Here is a 20,716-nt window from a genome sequence, read left to right as displayed (position 1 = left end):
CAATGCAGGGCACATGGGTTTGAGCCCTGGTCTGGGAAGATCCCACATGCCGCGGAGCAACTAAGCCCGTGCGCCACAACTACTGAGGTCATGTGCCACAACTGCTGAAGCCCGTGCACCTACAGCCCATGCTCCGCAGCAAGAGAAGCCACAGCAGTGAGAAGCACGAGCACCTCAAGGAAGAGTAGCCCCCGCTTGCCGCAACTAGAGAAAGCCCGCGTGCAGCAATGAAGACCCAACACAGCCAAAATTAAATAAATTAAATAAATTAAAAAGAAAAAAAAGAATACTAGTTTAAATAACTAGTTTAAATCTAGGATGCATGGCATTATACGATGTAGTTGCTCAGTTCAAATTATTATTCAAGAACGGCTTTGCAATAGAAACATTGTTAAAAGAGCAAACTTTTACTCAGACCTTCGTTCAAATCCATGCTCTGCTACTGACTGACTATATGACCTGAAACACTAGTTTAACTTCTCTGAGCATCAGTTTCATCACAAGCTAATTTGGATTAAAAATATCTACCTGCAGCAGCTTGAAATGAAAATCATTGAGTTTAGCACATAGTAAGCATTCAAAAAAGGTTGTTTATTATCATTATTATTGATGGTTCCATTTAAAAAACGTTTATAACTTACGGTGTAAGTTCAAGCCTTCTTTGTTAGAACAGGCATCTGTGACTTTACTCATTTCAATTTATATTTGGAAGATAGGCAGGACTTACTTTTTTTTCCCTACTGTTTTGAAAGGGCATTCAGACATGAAATGCTTGATTATTTACTTGAATCAGGATTGAAACACTTGGCCAGTTGAAGGCAATTCTGGGAATTAGAAAAAGGGCCCCTCTCTGAATGACTGAAGCTGGATTTCTGAATTGGGTCTTTCAAAAATAATAGGGTCCTTTGCCCATTTTCCATGAATTTACATTTTTCATAGAACATTGCTTTGGATCAGATAAAATTTAAGTAACATCTCTCATTTTTTTCATTACTTTAAAAAATGCAGCCTTAATCTTAATCGTTCTCACTCTCCTTACATCCTTTCTGTTGGACACTGGACTCTTTCTTTCCTTATTTATTTTCCTATCATGTGTACTCTCTTTATATAGCCTTTGTTTTTTTCAGATTCCAGTTCTTATTTTTCAAGTGTGATAAATATACTCTCATGAATTTTTAGAAATTTAGCTTTATTTTACTGTTCACTTTCTCACAAGCACTATGTTCTTTGCTTTGCAAGAATTTTCTTACTAAATTATGATTCTGTTGTGTGGTGAGTGATATTATTTTCTACTTTACACAGATGAGGAAACTGAGGCACAGAGAGATTACATAACTTGCCCAAGTTCCCGCCTACTAAGTGTGAAGAATGGGATGTGGACCCAGGAGGTTTGATTCCAAGGCTAAGGCTCTCCAGTGCTACACAAATATTACCTCATTTTCTTGGAGAGGCACTTTCTAAGACTGCCTTTTTTTTTCCCTTTCCTTTACTCTCTCTATGTTTTACATTCCTACTAATTTCTTTTAGGAATTTCCCCCTTCCCTTCAAAATGTAGATTAACATTTTAGAATATACTGCTTTCCCTCTCCTGTTCCTGCCTTTCTTACCGCATCTTTGTCCTTCCAGGTCACTAGCTCACTGCTGGAGATGTCCTTGGCCTCTGAACCTTTGCCCTGTGACATTCATTTGCTGACTCAGTTCCTTTACTTCTGTCTTCCAAGGAGTCTGAGCATTTTAAATGTTACTTTCCTCTCAGTCAGTTCCAAGATGATGTTTGCCTCTGCTAAGTGTATTTCCTCTAAGCTACTGGGAACTTCCGTTCTGCAGATTGCTTTTTGGTGCATTTGGAATGAAGTTGCCAAGTTTCTTTTTGTGCATATGCTCGCTTTTCAGTTCCTGGAACCTTGACAGAGTTTCCACTCTTTTTCTACATTGTTCTCTCTTCACTCTGCTAGTATACCTCTGCCATATTGTTTTCTCTCCACCCCAGTTCCCTTCAGAATCCCTTGTCCTGAATGCTTCAATCTACCAGAACCTTCCACTGTCTTTTTTACTGTGGCAGGAGTTGTATTTTAATTAACTACAATATGTCATTTTGTAAAAACAAATGGCTATACATTCTGGAAACTTCAGCAACTAAGTTTTGTTATTATTTTTTTACCTGATCTACTCCATCTGCTTCTTTCATTTCTCTTATAAGAATTGTGCTTTAATGATTTCCAAGAAACTCATAATGAGGATGTGGCTTTACACAGTAATCACTGTATGTGAACTATGAGTGCTTATTGGTGCTGTGATTGAGGACACAAATCATGCAAGAAATCCAGGGCAGTGGAAAGATCACCAGGCATGCAGTCAGAAGATTCCAGCCCTTGCTGTTGGTGGTTCTTAATATCAACTTTATTTTAGCTTCTACAGTATTTCCTCTTATTCTCAGCTTTGTTATTTGTAAAATGGAGGATTAATAATACCTAACTCCAAAGGTGAGGGTCAAATGAGACAAAAAGCACATGTGTTTTACAGTTTGGAAATAGCTATACAACAGGTACAGATTATTATTAGATTGCCTCTCAAAGCACAGAGATGAAAGTTTGTCAAGCACATAAACATGTAAATGAAAACGAGTGGAAAATATGACCAGAACTGTATAAGAATTTCATTTATTTAGTTTTCTATCGAGTATCAGGAGTTTTCTTAAAATACTGACATCTGCTCTTTGGGCTTTATTTAATGGAAGAAAACTTCAACATAGCCCTATAAATATTTGAGTGTGTGAGGGTGATGGTGACATGTTTTGCTGACCCAAATATCGTAATCCAAAAATAATACTATGTGGGTAGTTCACAGTTTCTTCACATGATAGGGTGGCTATTCCAGTGTGATTCATAGGGAGAACACAGATGGCCTACAAAGACATGGAGTAGCATGTGTTATTATGGATGAAGTTCCACCTGGGAATCCTTTGCTTCCTTCTGTGACGAGTCATGTCCCTCCCACAAGAATGGTGATTTCAAGGTTTTCTATCTCCCCGCATGTCTAATTATATAAGTAATTCATTTACATTTTAATCTTTAAAAATACCATATTGCAAGTGAACACATAGAATCACTGGAAGCCACATGAAAAGGATTTACTATCCCATTTTATTCCCTTCTGAAAACTGCTGAATTACTATACCATTTCAAGCCATTAATTAATGAAGACCTTTGTATGAACAGAATATGGAGGATAAAGCTAAATTTTTCAGTTCTTTTGAAAATTGAGCTTGAACTGTTAACATGATTCCAATTTTTTTTATTCTGTTGATTGCTTTGTCCTCTAGAATCGTGGTAACCATCTGAGTGGTCAAGTTGCTTGTATCTTATGCATACAGACTGATATAAGCTGTTTCCCAGGACGTGCCTCGCTCCATACCAGGTGAACAGATTTTTCACTTGTATGTTTATACTTCCCTTCCTAATTCTAGGGCTGCCTTCTTTTCTGCCTTATTGCAATTATTCTCTATAAACCTCTCCCCTTGGTACCGGGTTAAATAATGTTTTTCCTCTAGATTACTTATGTCCTTTGCCTGTTTGTAGATAGCTACTTTGCCCATCCACTTGTTGCTCTGCCAAGATGTGCTCGTTTAGTGCTTTAATCTTTTATCATCAGTCATTTTTCTCTGCATCTTAATCATTGTTCCGTCGTGTCCCTGAACTCCTTACGGCTTCTCTGCACCTTTTGGATAATGAGGTGCCTGGATCTGAGCACCAGGTATGGTCTCATCAGTCCTGTCTAGGAGGGTCCCATTGCCTCCAGGCTGCTGTGATGCCTTCTTGTTCCCTGAGGTGCTCATTAGAGAGATGATGCCTGTCTCTACAGGCAGAGTCAAGCATGGCTTCACCGCCCCCGTTCTCCTGTAGCTCCCTTCTGGCTAATCCTTTTTCCAGAGTGGCAATTCCAATTTCTCTCCTCTCCCCTCATTTTCTTGCTCTCTAGCTCTCACTGTAAGTTTGTCCCTGTTGCCCTTTACTGCTTTTATTTTACTTATCCTGCCTGACTCATGATCTAATTCATCTGTTTATCTCCCCATTTCTCTCTTTTTCTTGTTCTAACGCAACATCTTCCCAGTTCCACCGTTTTCTACTTGGTGCTGATAACAATCTCTGCCACTCTGATTGTACACGCATCTATCTCTTAACCAAATCGACTTCTTTCACTCCTCCATGGGAAAAGATACTCTTATTCCCTTACGTTTATCTAATATCTTACCTTGTCATTTTTTAACGAAACAATAAGTAGTTTGGCATTATTCTGTTAGGCTTGAAAATTTAGTTTTATCGCAGTTCCTCAGAGAATTGAGCTATACATTATGTTTAATACTACTGTTTGCAACTTAATAAAATGACATTTAGTTCAGTTTTTAATCCATAAATTATATATTTTGGGGAAAGATATGATAGGTATAATGTCTCTGAAATAGTTACAATGTAAATCATGGTTTGTGCTTCTTAAATACTTGTTAATCCTTTCTTCTTTCACTCCATTCTTCCCTGTCTTTCCTGCTTCCTTCCTCCCATCACATAATGGTCCTGAAATCCTGGCATCTGCAGGATAGTGTGAGGGAGAGAATGCAGCATCTGTGATTCTAGACCCTGCTCTAAAAGTGATGAACTGTGCAGCCACATGAATCACTTATTTCATCACTTGTGTTCTCATAAATAACAAGAGCTGGCTTCAAAAAAGTGATGATTAAGTGAGAATAAGACAGCATTTTATTCACAATTTATAGGAATATGAGCGATAACTCCTAAATAAGTTTTGGGTCAAATTAAGGAGGACCTTGACAACTGGAAAAGTTTTATGTGAAACAACAGAAGGCTTCCCATTGCTTGTCAAATGAATTTTATCAAAACCTTCAAGAGTATGAATGTGGTTTGTGTAAAAATGGAGAATTGAAGTGAGGGAGACTGGAAAAGTTGCTAGGAAAATGTTATAACAGTTCAGGAATTAGGTAGTAAAGACAGATAAAGATTAGAGCTTGGAGGAAAAGTTCAATCTAGTATTATGGATTTGGGAACCAACTTTAAAATCAGTGGCTGGTCAAAAGTGGTTGGATTGAGTCTTACCACCTGGAGTGTTTTTTATTTATTTATTTATTTCTTCTTCTTCTTCTTATTTTTAACATCTTTATTGGAGTATAATTGATTAACAATGGTGTGTTAGTTTCTGCTTTATAACAAAGTGAATCCGCTATACATATATCCCCATATCTCCTCCCTCTTGCTTCTCCCTCCTACCCTCCCTATGCCACCCCTCTAGGTGGTCACAAAGCACCGAGCTGATCTCCCTGTGCTATGCGGCTGCTTCCCACTAGCTATCTATTTTACATTTGGTAGTGTATACATGTCCATGCCACTCTCTCACTTCGTCCCAGCTTCCCCTTCCCCCTCCCCGTGTCCTCAAGTCCATTCTCTAAGTCTGCCTCTTTATTCCTGTCCTGCCCCTAGGTTCTTAAGAACCATTTTTTTTTTTTTTTTTTTTTTTTAGATTCCATATATATGTGTTAGCATACGGTATTTGTTTTTTTCTTTCTGACTTTCTTCACTCTGTATGACAGACTCTAGGTCCATCCACCTCACTACAAATAACTCAGTTTTGTTTCTTTTTATGGCTGAGTAATATTCCATTGTATATATGTGCCACATCTTCTTTATCCATTCATCTGTCGATGGACACTTAGGTTGCTTCCATGTCCTGGCTATTGTAAATAGAGCTGCAGTGAACACTGTGGTACATGACTCTTTTTGACTTATGGTTTTCTCAGGGTATATGCCCAGTAGTGGGATTGCTGGGTCATATGGTAGTTCTATTTTTAGTTTTTTAAGGAACCTCCATACTGTTCTCCATAGTGGCTGTATCAATTTACATTCCCACCAACAGTGCAAGAGGGTTCCCTTTTCTCCACACCCTCTCCAGCACTTATTGTTTGTAGGTTTTTTGATGATGGCCATTCTGACTGGTGTGAGGTGATACCTCATTGTAGTTTTTTTTGTTTTTTGTTTTTTAACATCTTTATTGGAGTATAATTGCTTTACAATGGTATGTTAGTTTCTGCTTTATAACAAAGTGTATCAGCTATACATATACATATATCACCATATCTCTTCCCTCTGGGTCTCCCTCCCTCCCAGCCTCCCTATCCCACCCCTCTAGGTGGTCACAAAGCACCGAGCTGATCTCCCTGTGCTATGCGGCTGCTTCCCACCAGCTATCTATTTTACATTTGGTAGTGTATATATGTCCATGCCACTCTCTCACTTTGTCCCAGCTTACACTTCCCCCTCCCGGTGTCCTCAAGTCCATTCTCTAGTAGGTCTGCGTCTTTATTCCCATCTTGCCCCTAGGTTCTTCGTGACCATTTTTTTTTTTTTTCCCGATACCATATATATGTGTTAGCATACGGTATTTGTTTTTCTCTTTCTGATTTACTTCACTCTGCAGGACAGACTCTAGGTCGATCCACCTCACTACAAATAACTCAATTTCATTTCTTTTTGTGGCTGAGTAATATTCCATTGTATATGTGTGCCACATCTTCTTTATCCATTCATCTGTTGATGGACACTTAGGTTGCTTCCATGTCCTGGCTATTGTAAATAGAGCTGCAATGAACATTGTGGTACATGTCTCTTTTTTTTTTTTTTAAACATCTTTATTGAAGTATAATTGCTTTACAATGGTGTGTTAGTTTCTGCTTTATAACAAAGTGAATCAGTTATACATATACATATGTTCCCATATCTCTTCCTTCTTGCATCTCCCTCCCTCCCACCCTCCCCATCCCACCCCTCTAGGTGGTCACAAAGCACTGAGCTGATCTCCCTGTGCTATGCGGCTGCTTCCCACTAGCTATCTATTTTACATTTGGTAGTGTATATAAGTCCATGACACTCTCTCACCCTGTCACATCTCACCCCTCCCCCTCCCCATATCCTCAAGTCCATCCTCTAGTAGGTCTGTGTCTTTATTCCCGTCTTGCCACTAGGTTCTTCATGGCCTTCTTTTTTTTTTTTTCCCTTAGATTCCGTATATATGTGTTAGCATACTGTATTTGTTTTTCTCTTTCTGACTTACTTCACTCTGTATGACAGACTCTAACTCCATCCACCTCATTACAAATACCTCCATTTCATTTCTTTTTATGGCTGAGTAATATTCCATTGTATATATGTGCCACATCTTCTTTATCCATTCATCCGATGTTGGACACTTAGGTTGCTTCCATGTCCTGGCTATTGTAAATAGAGCTGCAATGAACATTTTGGTACATGACTCTTTTTGAACTATGGTTTTCTCAGGGTATATGCCCAGTAGTGTGATTGCTGGGTCATATGGTAACTCTATCTTTAGTTTTTTAAGGAACCCCCATACTGTTCTCCATAGTGGCTGTATCAATTTACATTCCCACTAACAGTGCAAGAGGGATCCCTTTTCTCCACACCCTCTCCAGCATTTATTGTTTGTAGATTTTTTGATAATGGCCTTCTGACTGGTGTGAATGATATATCATTGTAGTTTTGATTTGCATTTCTCTAATGATTAATGATGTTGAGCATTCTTTCATGTGTTTGTTGGCAATCTGTATATCTTCTTTGGAGAAATGTCTATTTAGGTCTTCTGCCCATTTTTGGATTGGGTTGTTTGTTTTTTTGATATTGAGCTGCATGAGCTGCTTGTAAATTTTGGAGATTAATCCTTTGTCAGTTGCTTCATTGGCAAATATTTTCTCCCATTCTTAGGGTTGTCTTTTCATCTTGTTTATGGTTCCCTTTGCTGTGCAAAAGATTTTAAGTTTCATTAGGTCCCATTTTTTTATTTTTGTTTTTATTTCCATTTCTCTAGGAGGTGGGTCAAAAAGGATCTTGCTGTGATTTATGTCATAGACTGTTCTGCTTATGTTTTCCTCTAAGAGTTCTATAGTGTCTGGTCTTACATTTAGGTCTCTAATCCATTTTGAGTTTATTTTTGTGTATGGTGTTAGGGAGTGTTCTAATTTCATTCTTTTACATGTAGCTGTCCAGTTTTCCCAGCACCGCTTATTGAAGAGGCTGTCTTTTCTCCATTGTATATTCTTGCCTCCTTTATCAAAGATAAGGTGACCATATGTGTGTGGGTTTATCTCTGAGCTTTCTATCCTGTTCCATCACCTGGAGTGTATTCATGGCTAATCCAGACTCTGGAATACACCTCTGTGACTTGCTGAAATGGAGTATTTGGAGATGGTGGCATGGAAACTGTAATTGTTACAAGCCCCTCAGTTACTTCATATGCTCATAACTGGTTACAGAATTTTCAGGGGAAAGAGTTGTCATTGTCACAATAAGTTAATTTTAGGGTCTAGTGTGATGAGGAAAAGAAGGAGTAACTAAAGGGGGTTAATGGACCAAGAGACTAGGATCATGGAGGGAAAAACCTGGGCCTGCGATGAGGGAATGGTGTGGTTAACCAAGCAGGTAGACACAATAGGCACGGTTGGTGGGAATGGGTGAAGAAGTTCAAGTGAGGAATTTGTGAGACACCTAGGAATTCTGAGCTTTTGTTCTTGGTAGAATAGAAAAACTTCCGAATGGTATTGCAAATCAGTGTGCTTTAGGTAACTAAAGTGAAAAGTTGAGAACAGAATATTGTTGGGGAACAGAACTACACCTCTGGCCAGTAGAGATTTGGTTGTTTTGTGCTCTTTTGTTTTCCCCAAATAGAGGTGATGCATGTGAAGCTATAAATTAATGCTTTTCATTTACTTATATGTATTGGGAAAGCAAAATAAAAAAGTAAATGGCTGATCAACTTCGGGAGCAGTGCATAGGACCCAGACATCAGAGTGTTAGTGTGAGCACTTAAGATAAAACGTATAGGGTTTAGGAAAGGGTCAAATAGTGGAGAAAAGATGCATAAATTGTACAGTGAGGGCCTGTTTAGGGATACCAAATTGTTAACTTCTTTGTAGAAGCATTTTTTAGGAACTTAGTCTCACTTGGGAAAATGAATAAAAAAAATCTTTCTGTTAATATTTTGAAAATAACCAGTCTTTTATTCAAGTTATTTTCATTTAGTATACTACACCAGTATTTCAACATTAACATCAAAATTATTACCTTGTTTGAGATTAGTGTTCTTTATTTACTGCCACGTTTTTAGTATTGACTTTCTTTAGCCATCGAAGCAAATAAGAATGAATCTTTATTTCATAAAATGAAGAAAGAGAATCAAAACACAGATCTTTAAAAAAAAAAAAAATCTGACTTAAAAAAGTAGGCTTGTGTTGGGGATAGTAAGACTTTCTGTATCTCAAAGTGGCATTTATTTCTGAAGCATGTCAGCCTCCCTGCACAGTGACTTACTGTGTTTATCTATAAAGAGAAAAATGAACTATTATGCAAACTCACTTCCATTTGGAAACTGTAGTGCCAAGTGTTAATGGCATCATTATTTCAAACAAAATCTGTTAGAACCATTACTTTTTGTCATAGGTTTCATGTGGGAATTTTCATGAAGAGTTTGTAGTCTATAAGACATTCACATGGCATAACTATTTTCTTCTTACTATCTATTATGCTAATGATTTTCTGGGTAGACAGATTGGTCCTTTTATTTAAAAAAAAAGTCAATTTCTTAACCTTTGCTAGCTGTCTTTCTGAATGTATCCCTTATACCAATTGAATATGGGTGATATATTGGTGATATCTTTGGAGGGAAATGTAAACAACACATGAGGGGATGGAGTTTGCCCATAAGTTGGTAAGCATCTTAAAAATTTTCAGTATTGAGTTAAAATGTCATCAAGACCATAAGAATTAAAGAGAGACTTGTTTTTCTCAAGAGAGAATTTTGGAACTTTGTTAACTCTTGAAAGTACACTTGTTCTTTCAGGTTGGTAGAATCAAGCTCTAGCATTCTATGAAATACATAAAAGTTGAAGACTGCTTTGTTATATTAAGAATTACTTATCTTATGGCATAATATAAGATATAAATATAGTAACACCTTATTTTGTCTACATGTAGCACTTCTAAGCTAATATATATAAAATATACATGTCAGAAGTTGGTGATTAAAAACTACCAATCTTCAGAAGAAAAATCAACATAATTGAATAAATCCAGATAAATTTGGACTTAAAAGCATATCAGGTAAAATAAAGGAAATTGTATACATGTGATGAGTCATATTGTTTATTCATGATTTCAACAGCTCAGTGTTAAATTGTTGTTGATTAAGATACCTCAGTTTTTTAATGAGAAATCAAAGACTGTTTACTTGTTGTTCTATGATAGGTGCAAAGTCCACTATGGTAATATAAGATGCTTTAATAATTTGCATTCTATTAAAGAGCTAACCTTCATTAGAAATAAATATCTAAAATAAAATAAGGCATTCATATCTGTAAATGTGATACACCTAGAAGGTAAAAAAAGCTATAATTATATGATTATGCTTTTTCAAATAATAAATGTTTCACAGTCACTAAATATATAAATGAATCATTTACAAAGTGTCTTTAATAAACACCATCACTAGGGGCTGCTCACTGATTTGTCTATAATTAAGGATTCATGTACTCTTGCATATTACCTCCTTGTTGAAAACACATTAAGTTTCGGTATGACCAGGTGTTACCAGAGATTTAATATGTACCCATGGAAAAGAAATAACTAGTTGACCCATCAGGGAGATTAAAACTAACGCCATTGCCTCATGAGTACTAAGCTCTAATGGACAAGTTAACTAGCCTCCTAGTGATTTAGTGCACAGTAAGAAATGTATTGTATTAATGTATTGTATTGTAATGTAATGTATTGTATTGTATTAAGTATTACTATCTCTTAGCAACATTTTTTAAATTACAAGAGAAAATAAAAATATTTATATCATGCTTAAGTGTTTAGAGGTGAAGTGTATTGATAGCTTCATCTCACATTTAAAAATATTTAAAAAAAATATTTTTTAAAGAAATCAGATAGATTGGCAGGATGTATAGATAAAGCGAATTTAGAAAACTGTTAATCATTGAATCGGGTGTGAGTATATGGATGTTTGCTGTATACTTTATGTTTTATAAATATTAAAAATATTAAAATATTAAAAAAAATTTATAATAAAAGTTTGGAAAAACATTTGCAACATAGACTATTACATCATTTTTGAAAGCAATCAATGTGATAAAATATGAAGGGAGCTGCCAATAATAACATGATATAATTCCTTATAAGTAGAAAGACAAGCTATGCTATATTTTAAAATATGAAGTATATTTTTAAAGTAAATTTGAACTTTAGCTAAATTCTTTTCAGATGTATGTATTTTTTGAAAACAGATTTTACTCTTTTCTCTTTAGATTATGTGTTTAAACCTAATTATTTTTTATGGTTGTTTATTATTCAGGGATAACCTAAAGTTTTCACCTTGTGTTGTATTTTCATCAATGGGCTTATTCAGTTTTATGGTTCTCTCTGGTACATTTACAAAGTGCACTTTATACTGCACTTCTACTTTCCTATAAACAAGGAAACAATCTGTACTACTGTATTTCAAATCATTGCCATCCCAGCCATTACTTCATTTGCAGTGAAAAGCACAAATAAACTGGGCAAGTACATTTCATACATGTTCATTTCTAAAGTGTTAATAAGTAAATGCCTGTCAGCCTTTGCACAGAGGAAGTGGCACACCCCCCGCCCCACATGGTGGGATTTGTGTACTTCTCTGTCCATTCCCCTCACATCTATTAGTCCTTCTGGGTTTTGTTCCATCTTTTTTTAAAATAAAATATTTAAGCAGTCTATTAAAAGGTACGTGTTATCAGCCCCTATGAGTTACTGATATCTGAGCTTTAATTGCTGTGTGTCCTAGACAGTCCTAAGAAAATGGGGCATAGGGAGAGTTTGGAACTTAGACGTTCTCTGATGTCAGTAACATCTGAACGTTTCTCAGTTTAGCAGGCACGGGAGTAGGAGGCCAGGCAGGCAGGAGCAAGCTAAGGCACTGTGTGCTGGAGAAGAGGGGCAAGATAGGGCCTCTTTGGGCTGAGCTGAAGGAGGGAGAGGAGACAGTCTGCGTGATGGTTTGCCAGGGCTAGCAGTCTTTGGATAATCTATGTCCATACCACATGCAATGTTCTTTATAGATATGATCAGTACAAAAAGACCATGGATTACTAATGATGATTGAATCTCTGGCATATAATTTTACTGATATTTTTCATTGAAACAAATACAGTGTAAAGTCATTATGATGCCTCCGGTCCTACTAGTCATTTACTTTTGAATGTCGTCAAGATTAGAAATTACCTGTCAATAGTTATTTATCTCTCTCAGAATCAGGGTCACAGGTTTCTGTTAATTGCCAGTACGAACAAGTGCAAGTGTCCCAGTTTCTAGGCTACTTGCATTTGATATTCATGGGTGCCAAGAGCAAAAGACTGACAACTATGCTAGGGCTTTCAACTATCTTATTAGATTTAGAGAATAACAAAATTTACCATATGGGTGACAAGCAGTTGTTCAATTTCTCATCTGGATCAATATTTGTATTTGTTTTCTAAAATATACTTTTTATAGAAATTATTTTGATAATGAGGTTATCAATATGTATTTGAAGGCATATCACTAGTACGTAATCTTAGCAATGCTCTTTTGTTATTAAATTATTACTAACTCTGTTAATGCTCTTATTGTTCCACTGTTTTTCAAGCATTATCAATACCTCTGTTTTCTTTTACTATAAGATGTTACTAACCTTTTACACCCTTGTTCAGTCTGAGGTCGTTTTCATCCTTACCAACTTCTCTTCTCCACAACCCACCGTAGGTTTATGTTGTCCTCTTATTGCGATACTACTCCTTTTTAGGTAAGAATACAGATGTCTTTGGGCTACCAAATCATTTAATTTGTTCATCTGAGATCAAATTTAGTTGTAAATGTTGATAGCTCTTTCACTTGCTTATGATTAACAATGATCCTTCCATATGCAGCTTTGGCTTAGCTTAATAATCAGCAAGAGGTCGATCCAGTCATTACTTACTTGCACATTTCAGTGAAGTTTGTCCAGCAGGTGTTTGAAATAATCAAAACCTATGATCAAAAAGCATCCTCTCTGTGTAAACAAATACTTTTCTGCAAGTAAGTGTAGGTGTAAAATAAAACATTAAATTGTAACAAGGAAGAGTTCAAGGTGAGAGAAGCAGGAAATTTTACAGTGATGATATTTTCCTATATTTTATTATCAGGCCATAGCAAACATACAATAATGAACATTTGATATAAGTAGAAAGTAAATAAAACCATTCTGGACATATAACACATCTGTAACAGATTTTCTTTGCAAATTAGTTTTCTGGACGTTTTCGTTGTTTTAATCCAAGTGGGCTTAGAAAACTTGATTCTTTTTAGAGAGGATCTATAATTTGTGAATTTATAATATGAATTACAAGTTATTTAATATCTTTTAGGAAAAGGCTAACATAAAACCTCAAGATGGCCTAGAACCTTCAGTTCAATATAAGCGAATATGAAATACTAATGCAAAAAGCATGTGAGATGCTTTGAGGATGTAGAAAGAATGGTATTCCAATAAACTATAATAATTAAAAACTGCATGTTTGAATGATCATCACACATACACACAAATCCATAGTAAAGCTCAATTTTAACCAATATTGAAATATATTCTAGTCTGATTATTAAATCTTCTGATGAACTACATACTTTCTGGAGTTGATTTTGAAAATAATCTATTACTGTTTGTTAAGAACATCACACTGTTTTGTTTGCTTGTATGTTTGCTTTGTTCAGTTTTGCTTTTGTTTGGGATTGGAAAATTTCCAGAAATTGTTTATATGTGTGTAAACGTAGAGAAGTTTACCTAGTTTTATTGAAGATTTCTGAAGTGAAGAATGAAGGAAGGAAAGAAGACAGACTGTTCAGAACTAAGAGAAGGAAGGAGAAAATGAACAAACTTCATAAATAATAATTTATTTTCTGTATTCAGTTTTTGCATAGGTTTTCTGTGGCAAATCCCTTATGTTGCTTTACTTGCCTTTTAGTCTCAGTAATATCAGATAACTTCTAATTTCCTGGGGGGGGTGTGTGTGTATATTTCTTTGTGTGCAGGTAACAGTGCTATTTATTTATTTTTTTAATTTTTATTTTATATTGGAGTGTAGTTGGTTAATAATGTATTAGTTTCAGGTGTAGAGCAAAGTGATTCAGTTTTATACATATATAAAGAATATATATATTCCTTTTCAAATTCTTTTCCTGTTTAGGTTATTACAGAATATTAAGCAGAGTTCCCTGTGCTATACAGTAGGTCCTATATCTATTTTAAATATAGCAGTGTGTACATGTCAATTCCAAACTCCCAGTCTATTCCCCTGGTAACCATAAATTTGTTCTCTAAGTCTGTGAATCTGTTTCTGTTTTGTAAATCAGTTCATTTGTATCATTTCTTTTTAGATTCCACATGTAAGCGATATCATATGGTATTTGTCTTTCTCTGTCTGACTTCACTTGTATGATAATCTCCAGGTCCATCCATGTTGCTGCAAGTGGCGTCATTTCATTCTTTTTAATGGCTAGTAATATTGCATTGTATACATGTACCACATCTTCTTTATCCATTCATCTGTCGATGGACATTTAGGTTGCTTCTACGTCTTGGCTATTGTAAACAGCGCTGCAATGGAGGTTTCTTAAAAAACTAAAAATAGAGATACCATATGATCCAGCAATCCCACTCCTTGGCATGTATCTGGAGAAAAACATGGTTCGAAAGGACACGTGCACCCCAATGTTCATTGCAGCAGTGCTATTTATTTTTTAAAATATTTATTTATTTATTTGGCTGCACCTGGTCTTAGTTGTGGCATGAGGGATCTTTGTTGCCGCGTGCGGGATCTTCGTTGTGGCATGTGGGCTCCTTTAGTTGCAGCATGCGGGATCTAGTTCCCAGACCAGGGATTGAACCCAGGCCCCCTGCATTGGGAGCATGGAGTCTTAACCACTGGACCACCAGCCAAGTCCCAACAGTGCTATTTAAACATTTATATTGCTTAGCATTTGAAGAAAGTTCAAGGTGATATTAAGCATTTAAATATTATAACTGGGTTAAATTATTTTTAAAACTCTAGAAACTTGTAAAGCAATTATACTCCGATAAAGGTGTTTAAGAAAAAAACACAAAACTCTAGAAACACTGTTTTGAAATATTATTTTGTTTTCCCCACATTTACAATGAAAGAAACTCACAGGAAACAAAAAAATAACACCATCACCACATAGGGAAGTCAGTGTGAAGAATGTCAGCTTTGGACTGTCTCTAGCGGGGCTTGATTTTGGTATCACAGTGAAGATGTTGTTATACCAGGCTTCTACCTACTTGGTGAACTTAGACATGAACTCGGAAAACAGAAACATAGAAAAGCTTCAGTGACTGTAATCTTCTGGCTATAAATCCGGAAGAGCTGGAAAAGACAGAAGAGTGAAGGAGATATTAAAATGAAGCTTGAAGAGTCAAGCAGTAAATTGATTAGTATGTTGCATTAGCAAATTCTCCTGCAGATGTGATTTGGTGGGTGATACTACTTGCAGTGATACATTTTTAAATTTCCTAGAAAAGCACTTAGAATGGAAATTTCCAAAGCTTTTCAGTACCTTAGCTCAGTAACATTTCCATGCTACCACTAGGCCAACAAATAAACGAAAACCAAGAATTCTGTTTAATAAATAGTTGTAGCCAAACAGCTTATTAGTTCCAGCCAAACAACTTAATAAGTATTTATGTCCTGACATCCTAAATTGAAAGAAAAAATAAAATTAATATTTTTGTTTTATTCTTAAATAACCGCAATTACTTCTTGATGGGTGTGTGAGTGTACGTTGGGCACTGCACAACTTCTCAAACCTTCGCAACAGATTGAACAGTCATCTTTATTACCTGTTCCACATGGATTTTCAGGAGGTACTTGCTTTTTATCTCATGACCTGCTGAAAACCCAGCTTTGCATAGCTATGATGCCATTGAAAGGAATGTTGCACTCTCTAATGTTGAAACTGTGAAAAACCTTGACTAGTAATTTGTAACGATACAACATCTGTGTCTGACAGATGTTGAATACAGTTGTGTTTACCTTGACATTTTAAAATATCCCACAGCATGCCCTGTGAGTTCACTTAGCACTCCAGGGTGCCTTGGCACATGGTCTTGGAATCATGTAAACTATTAGATGCTAAAGTGAATCATAGGCCCTGAATCTTAAAACTGAGAAGTCAAAAAGCCTCTGCCAGAGTGAAAGTAAATGGAAAGCACTGTAAAGCAAGTATTCTTTATTCTTTAACATGTCTTATTCTTTAATCTCAGTGTTTTCTAGTTTTCTCAGTCTAGTTATTGCAAATATTCATCAGGATTCATAGTATAATTTTCTGTGGCTTTGGAAATTTGACGTTAGCATACACAATGGTTGTTTGATGCAAATGTTACTTGTATATTTTAAGAAAATAATATTATCGGTGTCTATTAGGACATTTTCAATTTTGACATGGCATTTTAAGAGTTGGACTGTTTTTCAAAGTTTCCAACTATACGTTTTTCCAACTACCTTTTTTCAACAGTTCATGAGATGTACGAGAGGAGACTTTCTATCTCTCATGTGTATATCCTAACTGCAAATAAACCCTGGGGTGCTGTAAGTCAGGGGATTTGAACTAATTTTCCATTTTATCTAATTTTTGCATTTCAGTAACCCAGTTAACTCTATAAACATTGTTTCCTTTTAAAAACAAATATATTATAGAAATGTGTATTTACTCTCAGCTAAGGAACTCAGTGGATCTTATCTGGATTATTAGAAGAAACCAAATATGAGAATTTTTAAACTAGATGATGTTATTCATTTTCTGAACAATAAACTATGAGAACCATCAGTGTCCCCAACTGAAGGCTCAGAACCAAAAACTAAAGCAAGTTATGTTAAAGTGAATCATTAAGAATATAAATCAATTTTTAAGTGAAAAGTAAAACAGAAAATATAATAATGTAGAGCTCTTCTTACATATTTCAGGCAGGGCTAAGTAATATTGATCATTCGTGGGGATACTTCATTTCTGTCACTGACATTCTTATGATTTTGAATTAAAATTTTGAGTCATGTATTTTTTTCCCATCTGTTCATTTTTAATCCTAATTTCCCTACCACCTACTTTGTTAATAAAGTTTCCGTACCTTTAAATAGATAAAGTCATCATAATCTCTGGCTGTGGTAACAAATTAGCTGACTTTCATAACAGGGATAACTGGTTTAAATTTTACTCACTGATTGAAATCATTTCTCATCTACTAGACAACCGGTTTTTGAAGGAATGAAACCCAGAACTGGTGCTGGGCAGGCTGGTTGGTCTGGGATCTTGTGAATTCTCTCAGCTAAAAAACTCTTAAAAATCTAAAGGGAGAAGTAGCAGGGAGTTGGTCATATGAATGAAGGCTGTATGGAGGTAACGGGAAGGGCTTTTCACCTATGTTGTATGTGCAAGATTGACTCTGGTTGTTTCATATCCAACTACAAGAGCAGAAAGCAATAACTTAGCCTATGTTGTGATGTGCAATATGTAGTAAGTGAAATATTAGGAGAAAATAATAATATGTAAATAATATGGTACTACAAGAAAAATAATTTGATATTTTTAACTTCATAAAATCCTATCACCTAAATGTTAGAAATATAAGTGTGTATATGTATACGTACATACACATACGTGTGTGTGTGTGTGTGTGTGTGTGCGCATGTGTGTTTCTGGATGTTGCCTGTAAATGGATTGTGGTGTTATATTTTTCATGATTGGTATTGAATTGCTTTCTAGCTAGGTAGCTAGTCGCAGGTCTGTAGATAGAGGCATATTTACAGGTAGTTAGAAATAAGGATGATTAGAAAGATGGACAGAAACTCTACCCCTGTGCCTACTACTGTGAGTGAATAATGTTAAAATTGTGGCACGCAGCATAATAAACCCCTTCCCTGAAGGAATGAAAATGTTTGCCTGGTTCACTCACTTCCTCCTAATTGCTATACCAGAGTGCCTTCTTCTGGACTTTCCATTCCTGAGGCTCTTTCCTTGCAGCGTGCATGTTAAATTTGCTACTCCTCTGAGCACCCACACTGATTTGCAGCATACTTTTTTAGCCTGCTTCAAAAGCCTGCTTCAAAAGTATCTGGAGATTTTGCTCTGCATATATATATGTATATACACACATATATATTATATATATTTATATGTACACGTACACAAACATACAACATGTGAAGAGATTGGTTCTTGCCACTCCTCCATTTCTTTTATCTATGAAATCTGCCACTATGCTATTTTTTCTTTTGAAAATATGACTAATTTCTTTTTATAAATACAATGACATGCTATCTTAAATGCAAAATTAAGTAAAGGATTTAAAAATAGTATGTGTGAAATGGGATGTCTTGTGTGTGTACATATATATATTGCAAAATGATAAAATACTATACAAATATAAGGTGTATTGAATTATCCTTTTATACCAACTAGTTTTTCTTTATGTGTATATGTTTTGAGTCTCTCTTTAAGTTTTGTATTTGAGTCATCGAAAGTAAGTTTTTTTAATTGGAGTATAGTCGCTTCACAATGTTGTGTTAGTTTCTGCTGTACAACGAAGTGAATCAGCTATATGTATACATATATCCCCTCCCTCTTGGACCTCCCTCCCACCCCTCCCCATCCCACCCATCTAGGTCATCACAGAGCACCGAGCTGAGCTCCCTGTGCTATATGGCAGGTTCCCACTATCTATTTTACTCATGGCAGTGTATATATGTCAATCCTAATCTCCCAATTCGTCCCACCCTCCCCATCCCCCCCCATCCCCCCACCGTGTCCACATGTCCATTCTCTATGTCTACGTTTTTATTCCTGCCCGGAGACAGATTCATCTGTACCATTTTTCTACATTCCACATATATGCGTTAATATATGATATTTGTTTTTCTCTTCCTGACTTACTTCACTCTGTATGACAGACTCTAGGTCCATCCACATCTCTACAAATGACCCAATTTCATTCCTTTTTATGGCTCAGTAATATTCCATTGTACATATGTACCACATCTTCTTTATCCATTCATCTGTCGTTGAATATTTAGGTTGTTTCCATGTCCTGGCTATTGTAAATACTGCTGCAATGAACATTGGGGTACATATGTTATTTTGAATTATGGTTTTCTCAGTGTATATGCCCAGTAGTGGGATTGCTGGGTCATATGGTAGTTCTATTTTTAGTTTTTTAAGGAACCTCCATACTGATCTCCACAGTGGCTGTATCAATTTTCATTCTCACCAACAGTGCAAGAGGGTTCCCTTTTCTCCACACCCTCTCCAGCATTTATTGTAGATTTTTTAATGGTGGCCATTCTGACTGGTGTGAGGTGATACCTCATTGTAGTTATGATTTGCATTTCTCTAATAATTAGTGATGTTGAGCATCTTTTCTTGTGCCTCTTGGCCATCTGTATGTCTCCTTTGGAGAAATGTCTATTAAAGTCTTCCACCTATTTTTTTATTGGGTTGTTTGTTTTTTTGATATTTAGCTCCATGAGCTGTCTGTATATTTTGGAGATTAATCCTTTGTCTGTTGCTTCATTTGCAAATATTTTCTCCCATTCTGAGGGTTGTCTTTTCCTCTTATTTATGGTGTTCCTTTGCTGTGCAAAAGCTTTTAAGTTTCATTAGGTCCCATTTGTTTATTTTTGTTTTTATTTTCATTACTCTAGGAGGTGGGTCAAAAAAAGATCTTGCTGTGGTTTATGTCAAAGAGTGTTTTTCCTCTAAGAGTTTGATAGTGTCTGCCCTTACATTTTGGTCTTTAAACCATTTTGAGTTTATTTTTGTGTATGGTGTTAGGGAGTGTTCTAATTTCACTCTTTTACATGTAGCTGTCCACTTTTCCCAGTACCTCTTATTGAAGAGACTATCTTTTCTCCACTGTATAGTCTTACCTCCTTTGTCATATATTAGGTGACCATAGGTACATGGGTTTATCTCTGGGCTTTCTATCCTGTACCATTGATCTATATTCTGTTTTTGTGCCAGTACCATACTGTCTTGATTAATGTAGCTTTGTAGTATAGTCTCCCCAGTATAGGTCCTTCTCTCTACCAGATATTTTATGATTTTTTGTTATTAAACACACTGTATTATCTTGCTTAGTGAGAAGGTTGAGTCATGATAATTTCCTGTTCCTTTTATTCAAGTTCTTTCCTATGAGTTGTATTTTCAGTACTCCAAGTGTCCAGCAAGGTAGCCAAGGTAGTTTTTGCAATGCCAAGTTTCTCTGATATTTTGGATAGATTGAGTTTAAAAGTGTCTGTAAAATGGTGGGGGAGAAATGCAGTTTCTTAATTTGTCATTCAGTTCTTAAATACCTTTAGAACTAAAAATTAAATAACAACAATAGCATAAAATATATCAATATCTTCTGATTATATTATTGTTTGATTTAAGAAATGTACTTTTGTCTATCCCCTCCAAAAGCAATAATATGTTGTTCAGATCATCACATCTATGTCAATACTTCACAATTTATATTTGGTTTCATCATTCACTTACTCATGGTTTCTTTCATTCTCCATAATAAGTTGAACATGTGTTATATACCAAGC

At 35.8% G+C, this 20,716-nt stretch overlaps 1 protein-coding gene across 3 annotated transcripts in view; it reads left to right on the top strand.

Moving 5' to 3' along the window:
* Nucleotides 1–20,716, top strand: part of SEMA3D (semaphorin 3D) — a 209,716-nt gene that overhangs the window by 23,327 nt on the left and 165,673 nt on the right. For 2 of the 3 annotated variants that reach the window (XM_082398302.1, XM_082398301.1), the window contains exon 2: nt 3,323–3,417. The exons of the other annotated variant lie outside the window; for it this stretch is intronic. The gene's annotated coding sequence lies outside the window, so the exon portion shown is untranslated. The remainder of the gene's footprint in view (nt 1–3,322; nt 3,418–20,716) is intronic. 3 annotated transcript variants of the gene reach the window in all.

The sequence above is a fragment of the Balaenoptera borealis genome, assembly GCF_965194805.1.
Source record: "Balaenoptera borealis genome assembly, chromosome: 7".
Classification (NCBI taxonomy): Eukaryota; Metazoa; Chordata; class Mammalia; order Artiodactyla; family Balaenopteridae; genus Balaenoptera; species Balaenoptera borealis.
The sequence above is the reverse complement of the archived record's forward strand: the minus strand, read 5'-3'. Positions and strand labels throughout refer to the sequence as shown.